At 34.5% G+C, this 13,238-nt stretch overlaps 1 long non-coding RNA gene and 1 pseudogene across 2 annotated transcripts; one reads left to right on the plus strand and one right to left on the minus strand.

Annotated features, from left to right (window-relative positions):
• Positions 1-2,905: 2,905 nt before the first annotated feature.
• Positions 2,906-6,667, plus strand: LOC132043055 (uncharacterized). Of its 2 annotated transcripts, XR_009411654.1 has the most exons (4): positions 2,906-3,436; positions 4,285-4,341; positions 5,237-5,293; positions 6,105-6,667. It is a non-coding gene; the product is annotated as an uncharacterized LOC132043055 (long non-coding RNA). The 2 variants fall into 2 exon arrangements; XR_009411653.1 differs by lacking the exon at positions 5,237-5,293 and having other exon boundaries at positions 2,910-3,436.
• Positions 6,668-7,140: 473 nt separating this feature from the next.
• LOC132043054 (SNW/SKI-interacting protein A-like) lies at positions 7,141-12,959 on the minus strand (annotated as a pseudogene).
• Between the last annotated feature and the right edge of the window lie 279 nt (positions 12,960-13,238).

Below are 13,238 nucleotides of genomic sequence, written 5' to 3' on the forward strand. Positions count from 1 at the left end.
CTTCTCGGATTCTACTTTCATTAAGAGGGAAAAAGAAGAAATTTCAAGAAAACTAATTCAACAACATTTTTTACATGTTTTGATTGCAAAAGGTCGTGAGATCTGAAATAACGTCTCTCAAACAGGTAGTATAACTTTCTACCAGTAATTCCTATACATTTGAGTTACATAAGAAGATTTCGGATAACTCTTTTAATATCAAAATCATTTAGAAATCAAAAATTGTAAAACTAAATATAGGAAATATTTGCCAACAATATAATATTATGAGAAATTGGGGGAAAACTACATCTCCGAATGACTTAAGCTGTGTTTAATTCCATAGTGGGAAGGCTCACGAAAGAGGAACTTGTATGTTCGCTTCCATAAGGTTGGAGTATTCTGACATTCTACTCCTAGTAGGTATTTGGACATGCGATTTCATGTCATGATTTCAAGGTCATGAGATGAAATCGGCGTTTGAAAATGCGAGATGAAATCCCAAATCATCCAAAAAGGCATACATTGAATGTAATTTGATTATTAGTATAATACTAAATTCATGTATGCCATTTTTTGTTTTTTTAATAGATTGTATGCTTCAAAGAAAAATAAATTGTGTGCTTTACTTGAAAGAAGTGGTGCACTTCACTTCTCACTTTTCGATTCAAGTCCCATGGACCTTGTTGCTTCTTTTTCCTTTTCGTTTTCAAACATATTTCCCTTGATGTAGAAAGAATGTATGATTACAAATTCCCATGGGTGTTCATGGCTTGGTTAAAAATCGAATCAAACCGATTAAAAGCGATATTTCTTTGGGTTGGATTTAATTTGGTTTTAAATTTTTAAAAACCTATAATATTTGGTTTGGTTTTGATTTTATGAAAAGTGGGCGGAAAAAATCGAACCAAACAGATAAATTTTATACGTAATTTTTATTATTTATATATATAAAATATATTAATTTTTATAAATATTTTAAAATAATTTTTGTACTTTTTTAGTAAAAAATTATTTATCTTTCTAATAGACTATTGTACGTTATACCTTAAGCCCATTTCTAAAAACAAATCCATGAATTCAAACTCTTTTGTTCAAAGAAATAACTATGAAATTTACCTATATTTATATTTTGCATTTCTTATAAACTTTATTCACTTAATTAAAACTTATAAATCCTAAGATATTTCTTCCATAATCCAAGAATATTATAGCTACCATAATAAAAGGGTAATAACGAATTATAAATTGGAAAAAGATAGAAAATTCTTTCCTAATTGTACGAAAAAAACATGAAAGAGGGAAATAACGTTAGTTTTCTAAAAACCGGAAAACGGACCCAAATCGAACCAAACCGACTATAAACAAACCGATGGATATGTATTATAGTTGATTTGGTTTGATTTTAAGTATTTTAAAAACCGACTAAAATGATTTGGTTTCGGTTGTAATTCAAAACCGACCCATGAACACCCCTAAATTTCCCTATAAGAAATATCCCCAATGTTTGATGATGACTAATCAGCAGACAAGCGAATAGATACATTAACACAAACAACTTATATTCTAATGTAAATCCTAACGTCCACGATAGCGCTTTAAGTGGCATAATTAACTAAATAAGCTCTTACCTTGGTCTTGGACTGCAGCTTCTTGACCGTCCTTTTGTCCTATCTACAGGCTCCAAAATTCTACCTTTGTCACTGATCGCAAAAACAATCCTAGTCTCTATTAGACAATTGTTTTATTCCACAAAACAAAATGTTATTACAACTCACACTATAACAAAATATGCTTTTAGCGGCAATAAATTCTCTTAATTGCGGTAGCTAATTATATTAGAAGGCCAATTCTTACCGAAATCTAAACTTTAGCCCTAACAATAAATGTCACTAAAGACTTTAACGACCTTGAATCCAATAAATTAGCCCAATTCTTCGGTAAATGTTTTGGTGTGAAATGTAAGCTATTGTGCCATTAAAGGAAAATATATTTGGCTAAAGTATAATTTTTTTGGTGTAGTGTCAGTTTATAGAATAAAGATGCACCTAAAAATATAAGAATGAAAATCACAACTTTAAACAAGGAAAGCTCAGCAACTCTTTTCTAGTTTTTTCACCTAATTTAATGCTAATATACAGAGACCACAGTAGACATTTTAACTTTCTCAATTACCTTTTACCTCGGTCTTTCTTCTTGAACTTCATCTTTTCATATGGATTTCTCCAGAAGTGATTTTCATTTTTATTGATTTTGTTGCCATATTCGTTTGGTCAGATTTTTCATTGAGTTCGGGAGGATTATCAGAAATCCCCATTAATTTCCTCAAGTTTGGCAAGCACCGAGGTTTTTTTCGATTGTCGAGGGCGGATGCACATTGAGTAAAGCGGTGCCACGCGACACCGCTTCGTGGAAAATTCTGCGAAATATAAACACTACTCTTATTTGATAGATGTATAAAAAAGAAAATGACATTACTGACAAAATGAACGCATATGTAAATGATGCTCATGTTGCAAAGCTTGGGGCGCTGCTGCAAAAATTCTTCAAAAACATAATAAAATTTTAAATCAATATAATTAGAAAATGTTATAACAGCATGAATATTGAGAGAAATGACCTGAACACTTCTAAAGCTGCAACAATGGAGATTTGTTACAACTGCATGAAGATTGAGACTACAGGAGCCACATAGGCTATAAGGTGGTCACTTAGCGAAATTTATGTGCCTACATGCACTACTAAAAAAATAGGTATTTTCGACCTCACTTTTGGTCGAAAAAAAATCGATATAAATGTGGTGAAATTTTAATTAATTTTATTTTTTTATTTTTTAGGATTTAAAAATACTTTGAACCGATTTTTTAGCGAAAAATATAATTTCGTGCTTGAAATTCGAAATTATTTTTTGTACAAATATTAAATGTAAAAAAAATCATTTTACACAAAAGTATATTATATAAATATAAAAATATTAATTAAAAAATTAAAAAAAATCAAATTTCGACCGCATGAGGTCAAAATAATTAAGTCAAAGTTGGTCAAATCTGACTTAATTTTTTCGACCATATGCGGTGGAAAAAGTTCAATGAAAAGTACACCCACACAAATATTTCATCTTCCCCCCAAAACTCTCCTCTTTCTTGAAAAAAAACACTTTACCCTCTAAACTCATTTCCCCAAAAATGCCGCCACCCCACCACCGTATCTCTGTTGCAAAATGAATTTGCAACTCAAGAAATCTGATACAACAGTAAAGAGAACAAGAGAAAGCTAAAACTAGAAAGAGAAGAGAAAAAGAATAAGAAGCACAAAGTAATCTTTCTTAAAGCTGCTCAAATCAAAATTGCAACAATCTCTGGCCACCCACTACCACCGGCATTCTCCAAGTAGGCGACGCCCTCCAGTTAAATCACCGGAGTAGCCACCAGCCGCCGCCGACTGAACAGTGAGCTAGGTTAGTCCTTTTTTTTTTTTTTTGGTTTTTGGTTTTCAATCTCATTTTATCATTATTAGTTGCATTACTTTGTATAGTTGTAGTTTAATTAGTAGATTTGTTAACTTTATTGATTGTTCAATGTTTGTTTTAGGGTTTAGAATGTTAACTTTATTTTTGGGTTTTGAATTGAAATTGAATGTCGTTGTTGTAGTATTCAAATTGAAATTCCAATTAATTTGGTTTAAAGATAGCATTTGTGTTTAAAGATTGCATTTGTAGCTAATTTGTTAAAATTTTACGAAGTGTAAATTGAAATTAAAATTGAAATGTTGTTGGTGTTGCATTTGTAGCTATTTGAGCCAAAGTGCAAAGTACAATGTTGTTGGAAAGATTTGGGAAATAATTACTATTTGTAGAGATATGTTGTTGTGTTGTCGCTCAATGCCACCAAGACCAATGAATTTGTGCATAATCCTTGTCCGTGCGTACTATTATAGGGCTGATAGAGATTAGTTTTGGTGAACAAGCTCCATCACTGTTAAATCTTATCATACCTTATTCTGGCATAGCTTTATTTCCAGTACATTAGCTCTGAATCTAATTTCTGCTGATACAATCAACTTGAGTAACTTTGGTTTAATATCCTATATTGTTCAATAAATGTGGGATGTATGGCAGTGAACTAGCTGCTCTAGAAAATTATGGCCACAGATGACAGTTGGCTTTATTTTGAGATTTTCAGATCTTTCCATTAGACTAAAAGTTTCTCATATTTTCTAATTCTCATGTGCTTGTACTGCAATTCAACAAACCTCTAAGGCTGACTACTTTTGTATTTTTATTTTTTTTCAATTTTTTTTTGGCAGAAGCAGCTGAAATTCCATATTCAGATCATCAACCAGTTGTTGGAATTCTCCCCCAAGGTATATGTTCTGTTGTTCAATTTTGGTCTTTGACAATACAATTGGAGAATCTTACATGTGAATGAAGCTAGAAAAATAGAGAAAGGTCCTTTGAACCAAAACATTGATGCATAGTATCCGAATACTTAAGCTTCCTTTTGTATTGCGAGTTATGATTGTTGTGTACTGTTTGATAGTTTTATGCAATTATGAGTTATGATTGTTGTGTAAATTTTAAGAGGTGATACATATGAACCAAAACATTGATGCATATTGTCATTTTTTTTTTTTGGTAACTTAGTATTTCATTTATCACCAGTGAAGCAGTTACATAGCACCATAGTTAGTCATACACAGTCAAGCTATTCAAATACAATCAATAGGGCACCACATTCAAGGACAAGTTAATTCTTGATAGTCACTAACTATTTCCTCTGTTCCCAAATTTAATGTCCACATTTCTAAAATGGGAACTTTTACCAAAATTATTATTAGATGTTTTGGATTTTAAATCTGATATTAGATGTTTATTGTTTAAGATTGAAACATACTGGAATGGTAATTTTTTATATTAGCAGACTGTAGGTGATGCCAAATGAAAAGAAAGAAGGAAAAACATGGCTGCGGGTTCCCATGTCATCAAAAAAAATAAATATGGCTGCTTGCATTGGAAGATGGCTAGTCTGCTTAGAAGTAAAGTGTCCAGGTCTTGGTAGACGTTTGGCCATGAAACCCGAATATTTTTCACTTTATTTGGAATTTTGCAGTTGTGTTTGGTTATAGTTTTTGCAACAAATATTTGGTTGTTTGAATGTATTGAAAGTGAAAAATATGAAAACAAGGTTTTAGGTGTTTTTTTTTTATGCATATTGTCATTTTATATGATTTATTATTTTTGTCCTTATTTTTGGAATAGGTTGTCAATTGCCGGAGTTAAGGGAGATTTGCTAGATACAAGAAAGTAGCAGCACAGGTTAGATTATTTGCTCTTGTTTGGAAGTTGTAATTTCAGATTTCCATGTCAGTATCAAGGTGGAAGAGAAATGTCATTGTTGACCAAATGGTCTGAATCTCTGTTCTAATATGTACCTTTTTCCTTGTCCATCTGCCAAACTTGCCAAGTCATAGCTATGTGAGCAGACACATAAGGTTTTGAGTTTCTTTTCCTAACCATCCAGGCCTAAGTTAATTTTTTACCAAAATAAAGTGCTCTATGCACTATTGATGTGGATTAAGCTTCATCACTTGAGTGAATTACTGTTTTGGTTGAGTACATACTTGAAATTCTTGAGTTTCTTAAATTATTCCTGAGCAGCAAGCTTATACATCATTTCTTTGGCTTACCTATCAAAAAAGTAATTGTGATTAGAAAGCACCCTTAAATTCTTGAACTGAACTCTATGGCTCTGTTTTTCCACAAAATATTTACGAAACATTGAAAATAATCTAAAATGAGAACTTGGTATGGAACTGAAGATCATAGTCCTTTCACGGTCCTTTTTTAATTTCTGTAATTTACTTTCTGAAACTTTACTTTTGACAATATTCTCACATGCTTTTACTTTTGTTTTTATTAACACTTAGTTAGAGACTTACATGACTAACTTTTTATTCCTACCCACTTTTTTATTAACACTTAGTTTTCATGATATCCATTGCATCTTTCACGTGTCCTGTGCATACTTTTCATGATATCCATTGAGCAAGTGATGTTAGTAACTTTTTTAGTATGTATGTCTCGTTCAACATTTTTTCTAACCCTTTCTTTTTATTAATTTGTGTAGATGGCGGGTGATAATAGGGGTAAGGCTATTGCTAAAGCCTCGAAAAAGTCAAAGAAGAAGAAGGGTCCGTTTATACCATCAGAGGGCGTAGTGCCAGGAACCCTTAGGATTCCTGGTAGAGATCGATCTCCTCCCCCATATATCCTGGGGATGCTCGTAGGTCACAGCCTACCCATCCCCCCGACCTTCCCATGGTAGATGACGTATGTCACAGGACAACGTAGTTCATGGTCTTGTGGATGAGGATAGTGAGAAGGATTCGGATCATGTCTCCAACACGCAACGTTGACTTTTTTGATTCGTATACTTTTGGATTCTAATTTTCCTATGTTTTCTTGGATATGAATATGATATTTAAGTGTTTGAATGTAGTTTTAATTCGAATTAGAAGTACTTTAAAGGTGAATTTGATTGTAGAATGTAGTTTATGGTTGTTTAAGTTTATGATGTTTAAGTGTTTCAATCTAGTTGTAATTTGAATTAGAAGTATTTTAAATTGAAATTTGAGGTTGAATTTGATTGTAGAATGTTGTAGTTTATGAGTGTAGAAGTACTTTGATGAATTGGATGTGTTGATAAATTGCATTGTTGATTTGGTCGATGAAAGAGATTGGTAGGTGGGCTGCTGTAAGCAGCTGAATGTTGGAAAAAAAAAATTTAGATTTTCGACCTCATGAGGTCGAAAATCAACCCAGATATTGATAATTTTCGACCTGGCGAGGTCGAAATTGTGCAGGAAATTAAATTTCGACCTCTATAAAATCGAAAAACTGAGCTTGTTTTATTTTGAATTTCGTATAAATGCGGTCGAAATTTTTTTATGTTCTTTCATATTTTGACCGCAAGAGGTCGAAAACTTTCAATAATATTTATATTAAAAAAATATTTTCGACCGCATGCGGTCGAAATTTTTTATTAATATTTAAATAAAAAATAACCTTTTCGACCTCACGTGGTCGAAAATTTTATTTTCGTAATTTAGGTAGAAAACTTGTTTCGACCGCGTAGAAAAAACGTTCGAGAAAAAAAATTTCACCTAGTGATGGCTTGTGTACCTTGAGGTCGAAATTTTGGTCGAAAATTGGCCTTTTTCGACCGCGTGAGGTCGAAAATTTTGGTCGAAAATCACTGTTTTTTTAGTAGTGATGGTGCCACTACTACCATCATTTGCCATATTGTTCTTAACCTCTGTCCAGAGCTTGTCCAAACAAAATGGATCATCTCTTGGACCAGCCCTCTCAGTTGATGTCCCAACAAATACCTTGTCAGGCTTAAAGTGGTCAGTCTTGATGATCTTCTCCAGTTGCTGCTCATTAGCTCCTGCATATATATCAGAATCAACGTCTTTCTTTGGTCTGTACAGAGTAGACAGAGTTAGCTGAGCAGGAAATAGACCTTTATCATAGATATTATAGGCATCATCAGTGGCAAATCCAAGAATCCCTTTCTCCTGGTTGAACAATCTCTGGTCATACATCATAATCTCTCCTCCTCTTGATGTAGAAGCCATCCCAAGAGCCAACTTTTCGCTGATATCACGGTCTCCATCTCTGTGATCTTTCTCTTCTTACCACCATTGCTGCAGCATATTTTGCTGCTTCAATCTCCTCTTCCCACGTACGCTCCTCACGTATCTTTTCTCTCTGTAATCGACTCTCATTCATGGGACCTGCAGCTCTCTCAGATCTTGCCTTGCGGGCCAACTCCAGAAGTTCCATCTCTTTCTTTTCCTTCTCTTTCATCATCATCTCTTTCTGAACCTTTGACTGCATTTCTTCCGCTACTCTAGCTTTCTCTTCAACAACATACAGAGCTTCCGAAAATTTTGCCAAATTATCATTGACCGGGACCTCCTGAAGTCCCCTTTCATCAATAACAAACGACTTATCAAGTGGGATTGTGTAACCATTGAGGTTCTTCCAGTTTGATATACAACGCGGAATCTTCCAAATCTGGTGGTCCTTCAACGTCACAGAATGAGGAGGGTGAATGCAAAAGCGGACTACGCGAGACTCGCTCAAAGACTTTTAGTGGTAATATATTTTCTTTCATGACGATAGTTATTTGCCACAAAAGCGTTTCACAACAGCCATTATTGGTTGATAATTAGATATAAGGTCGCTAAAGCACTGCGTAGCGTTTATTGACTAAGGACCCCAAATTTGATATTAGGTAATAATTGATTACATAATATAATTAGCGACAATTAAGTTGTTACACTTAAAAGCCATGGTAAGCGTATTTTGTTGTAGTGGCAATTTAGTGAACCCAGGCCTAGGGGACCTTCTTGTTGCTTGAACTTGGGTGACTCGATAAGGTCCACTGCGTTCTCCACCGTCCTAATAATCCTCTCCTTCGCGCCTGAATTGTACTGCTGACAAGGCTCGTACTTAATATATATATATATATATATCAACTTTTATGATCTTCTGAAGAGCAGCCATGGTCTTTCGAGTAGTCTCCTCGATTAGTTTCTGCTTCTCTTCCACGTCCCAATCTTCGTCATAGTGCTTAGTAATTCCAATAGCACTACTGAAACTTCAGGACGAAGATCCCGTATACTGACAATAAACAATTTTCTTGTACATTTTCTACCGTACTGCCTCTGATTGCATCTGCGTACCTCCTTCACCGTATTCATCCACAATAACGAGCAAAGTATTTCGATATCTATTTTCTGTATATCAAGGAGGATACTGTGAATAATGGGTTCAGGGAATGCTCACCTCCATCCCCCAACCCTGTAGCCGTTTTGTGCTGTTGGTTGATGGTGCCTTGATGAAGAGAGAATGGTGGTAGGTTTTGCTTTATATTATATAAAGTTTACAAGTAGTCCTACAAAGAAAGGAAAGCATGCAAAGGAATCCTACAACAACGGAAAGGAAAGGTAATCCTAATCCTAAACAGAAAGGGTAGAAATAATCTTCGTAATTTCTATTCCTATTTATACAATTATTGGAGATTTTAAATCTTTCCTATATATACTAGGAAAAATTCTATACATTTTACTTAGCTTTTTTATCCCAATGAATTTGTGGCTTTAGTACACCACATACCCCCCCACCCTCCCCAAAAAAAAAAACCCCGCCCCTTTCCCTCCCGTCTCTCTTATTTTCTTTCTTTCTTTTGTTGGTGCTATACTGCTCCTTAATATGTTTTGTTTTCCGGAATAATTTTTTCCTTTGTTTGAAAATCTGTTTTTCACAATAAAATATCAAATTCAACTAGAAGTTCTGATTTCACAATGAAATATCAAATTCAACTTGAAGTTGGATTCCAAACGTGAAAACAATTTATAACCTATTTTTCAACTCCATCTTAATAATTCCAAATAAAACAATTTTTCACCATGAAATATCAAGCAGGTTTATTGTGTCTTGATCACATTATGCCTCTGCAGGATAATTTACATCTATATATAAAAATGATACATACCTTAGTGATTCATATTTTATCGGTTTTCTTTAAATTCTGAGATGAAGTCTTGATCATATTTTATCTAAATAATGACATATATTATATATAAAAATCACCTCAAACATTTTTGTGTTTGGGTTTTTATTTGAAAATTGTCTTATTTAAGTTTTTGGCTAATGGATGGAATTTGTTTAATTGCTACATTTTTGGTTTGAAAAAAATTGGGTTAGAGGGTGGGATTATTTATAGTAGGCAAACCATATATGTCCTTTTCCCTAATATTTTGGGGTTCCTTGAACTTGATACCTTTTATTAAGTGTATACTTAAAATTATATTTGGTTTTAATTAATCTCCTATACTTAGCTATTTGGTAGCTTTCACTACTCTGGACAACTTTAACATAAGGAGGTGTGCACTTGCTGCCACGTCAATACTTTTTGCTCACATGGCATTTTGTAATAATAAAATAAATATTTTATCTTCTTAAATTCATTAATCCTTTTGGTTCATAATTTCAGGCCGACGTAAAAATATGTTTGAAACTATTATAAATATTATTTAATTATGGATGTATCTTCAGAGAAACTTTAGGTTTGTGAGTTTAACACTAAGTTAACTTTCTCACATAAATAGAGATGTTCTGCTTCATTGTATATATCCCTAAGAGAAATAAAAAGAATCCTCTTCTCTTTGTTCACAATATTGTTCTTGCTTAACTTATTATTTTATAATACGTTATCGGCACGGTTTCTAATCACCGAGATGTTACGATATTGCGAAGCATCACCAGCGTTGATAATATGATTGTTTGAGCAATTGGTACCCGCGCCCAGAGTCATGGTCTTGAAAAGATGAATCGTTTTTTTTTTTTTTTTTTTAATCACAAATGGCGAGTGCCGATATTCACCGAAAGAGGATACAAAGAAAGAGGGGCTTGGCCAGGACTTTACTTTGCATGAAGGAAAAGTACATTGTGATCGGGATGAAATATTCCAAATTGAAGCAAAATACATGATCAGCGACAAAAATTAGCTTTTTGTGTCATATCTTATTCTTAAACTAGGCAACCGACAAGCATCCAAGTGGTAGGCACCACAAATGATTCTAGGCAAAAATCTATGATCGGTCGGTAGCATAGGAGTATTGTATTTGCACCGTGTTTAGCTAGGCCATCCGCCTACTTGGTTGGCCTCTATAACAATGTGTGACACAGAGTTAGCATGATTCGGTAGAGCAAGCAAAGGGCTTAGAGTCTCTCCGAGCTTGGAATTTCTAAGGTCCTTCCGTTCAATCATGTGCTAATCAAAGAGATCGAAGTTGAATGACCAATCGGTGTAACCATTGCCATACACCATTGTGCACAAACAAAGAAGACGCGAAAGTGCCACGATTATTACTTTCGCATCCTTCGATGGGGCGGAGAAGGCAATAATTAATGAGCCAAGATGATCCTCGATCACCCCCTATTCCGGCTTCTTTCACTTTGGGCAACAAAACTTCCATCGGTATTGATCTTAACCCATCAGTCTCTGGTTTCTTCCATTGGACCAGCTTAAAATAATCTCTTGCCTTATCCTTTCCACTTACCTACAATGTCCATAAAAGAGGAAGCTAATCTTGGGAAAAGCGTAGGCCATTGTCCTTTGCAAGGTCACATTGTCGAAAATGATTTTGCTTTGAATAAGGTTGTGGCTGCATCTCCAGCGACCAGGGGACAGGAACTTTTCCATAAAGCCTAAAATGTATCACGATCGGGAGTGATTTTAAGAATCATCTTCAGGACGTTGATCTCGTCTTCCACCAAATTCGAAAATTGCCCTTTGGATTTTGATTTGTAACTTTGATGCCACAGAGAGGAGCTCAAAGTAATTCCATATATGTCTTGCTCCGTCTCCAGTGTCTGTACAAAAAAAAATGCTCCAAAGTTTCACAGTTAGGATTAGTGCGGCGTTTACAAGTAGGAAGTAATTGACTAACATGTTGTTTTAAATTTACGGAGTATGTCGTCAAAGGCTAGCTCTTCTAACATCCTCCATGAGAGAAAGGATATTTTTGAAAGGAATCTTCTTGTATTCTGTTTGATTGATGAAATTCATTGTAGGGAACTTCGCTCTTGTGCTCTGTAAAAGCACTATGATTATAAAATTACCATCCATGGAAGCATTCCAAATTGCATAATCTTGTTTATTGGATTTACCCGAGAGAGATATTAAAGAATTCTTCGAGCAATGTTATCGGTGTAAACGCTAAGTTTCCTCTCGTTCAAGTGTTCCGTTCTAGGAAATTATTCGTTGATGATCTTTTTGGATTTAGGAGCGTTGGCCCGTTGAAGGCCTAAGCTCCGTTTCACGTCTGTTATCCCACAAAGTTGCATTCTCCATTTGTTGATTTTCCAAACAATTTTTTGTATTTCTACTGAAGTTTGATATTCATCATTTTTACTCCCGAGTATGTGTTGTCCACACCTGCTCTTTTCTAGCCCCTTTGGATGAATAGTAGAATAGTATTTAAAATATAGGATTTTAGCCAATGTGGATTGATTGGTCTGAAATTCCATCTTTTGGTGGCAAATGTGTCAACGATCTCTTGTAATCTTTTAATCCCAATACCACTTCCTCTTTGGTTTTTGCACGGATTCTCCCAAGAGCTCGATGGTGTTTGGTTTTCGAGATGTCGAACCCTAAAAAAATCTTTGTAGATGTTTTTCAATAAGGCAGAAAGTTGCCTTTGGAGGGTCCCGCTTGCAGCAGAGTGTATGCTTGGAATAACACCAGAAAACATGTTTAATAAATTAGTTTCCCTCCCCGTAAAAACGTTTTTTCCATATAACCACGCAACCTATTAACAATCTTTGTTACTAGACCATCAAAATATTCAATCTTCCTACAACCAATATAAATAGAACAGACTAAGTAGTTGAAAGGAAACTTTTCCATAAATCCGGTGCTTTGTCTCATTCTATTGATCTGTAGTTGGCCGTATTGGGAGCGAAGTGACGAAGAAGCTCTTGTCCCCGTGCTTTACGGCCGAGCTCTTGCTCATATTCCTCCCGAATCACTTTCATGATAGCTTTTAATGGATCTTGTCTTGCCCCCCTTGAGAAGATATATATATATCTGCGTAGGCAAGGTGATTGATTTGCGGTCCGTCCTTCGCTCATAGAGAAAGGGGTGAATGCCTATCATTGTTGTAGAGCTTATTGAGATTTCTTGTCAACACCTCTGAGCCTAGGATAAACAAGGAAGGAGATAAAAGGATCTCCTTGCTTCAATCCCGAGTAGAAGTGAAAAAATCTCTTCGGCTCCATTAATGATAACGGAGTACCATCCCTGCATATCGACTTTGAAAATCATGTTAGTAAACATATCACAGAAACCAAACTTCTTAAGAACAGCCATAAGGAAAGGCCAAGCTAATCTATCATAAGCTTTAGCCATGTCAAGTTTGATTTGAATTAGCCATGTCAAGATGAAGCACTGTTTAGATTTGAAATATTGGATATTAATGAACATCACGTGCCCATGCCTAAAACTGAAAGGACTTTAACATATACCTAAAGTATCAGGTAAATTTTTTACTTTTTCTATTTCTTTTGAATTCTTCAAGTTGTATAACTTGATTTTAAATATGAGCGAATATAATATATTTTAACTCTGGCGTTTGAAAGCAAATATGATCCGAAGTGATTATATTTTAAATCTCGTTTTAATTAAATT

This window comes from Lycium ferocissimum, unplaced genomic scaffold (assembly GCF_029784015.1).
Source record: "Lycium ferocissimum isolate CSIRO_LF1 unplaced genomic scaffold, AGI_CSIRO_Lferr_CH_V1 ctg20615, whole genome shotgun sequence".
Lineage (NCBI taxonomy): Eukaryota > Viridiplantae > Streptophyta > Magnoliopsida > Solanales > Solanaceae > Lycium > Lycium ferocissimum.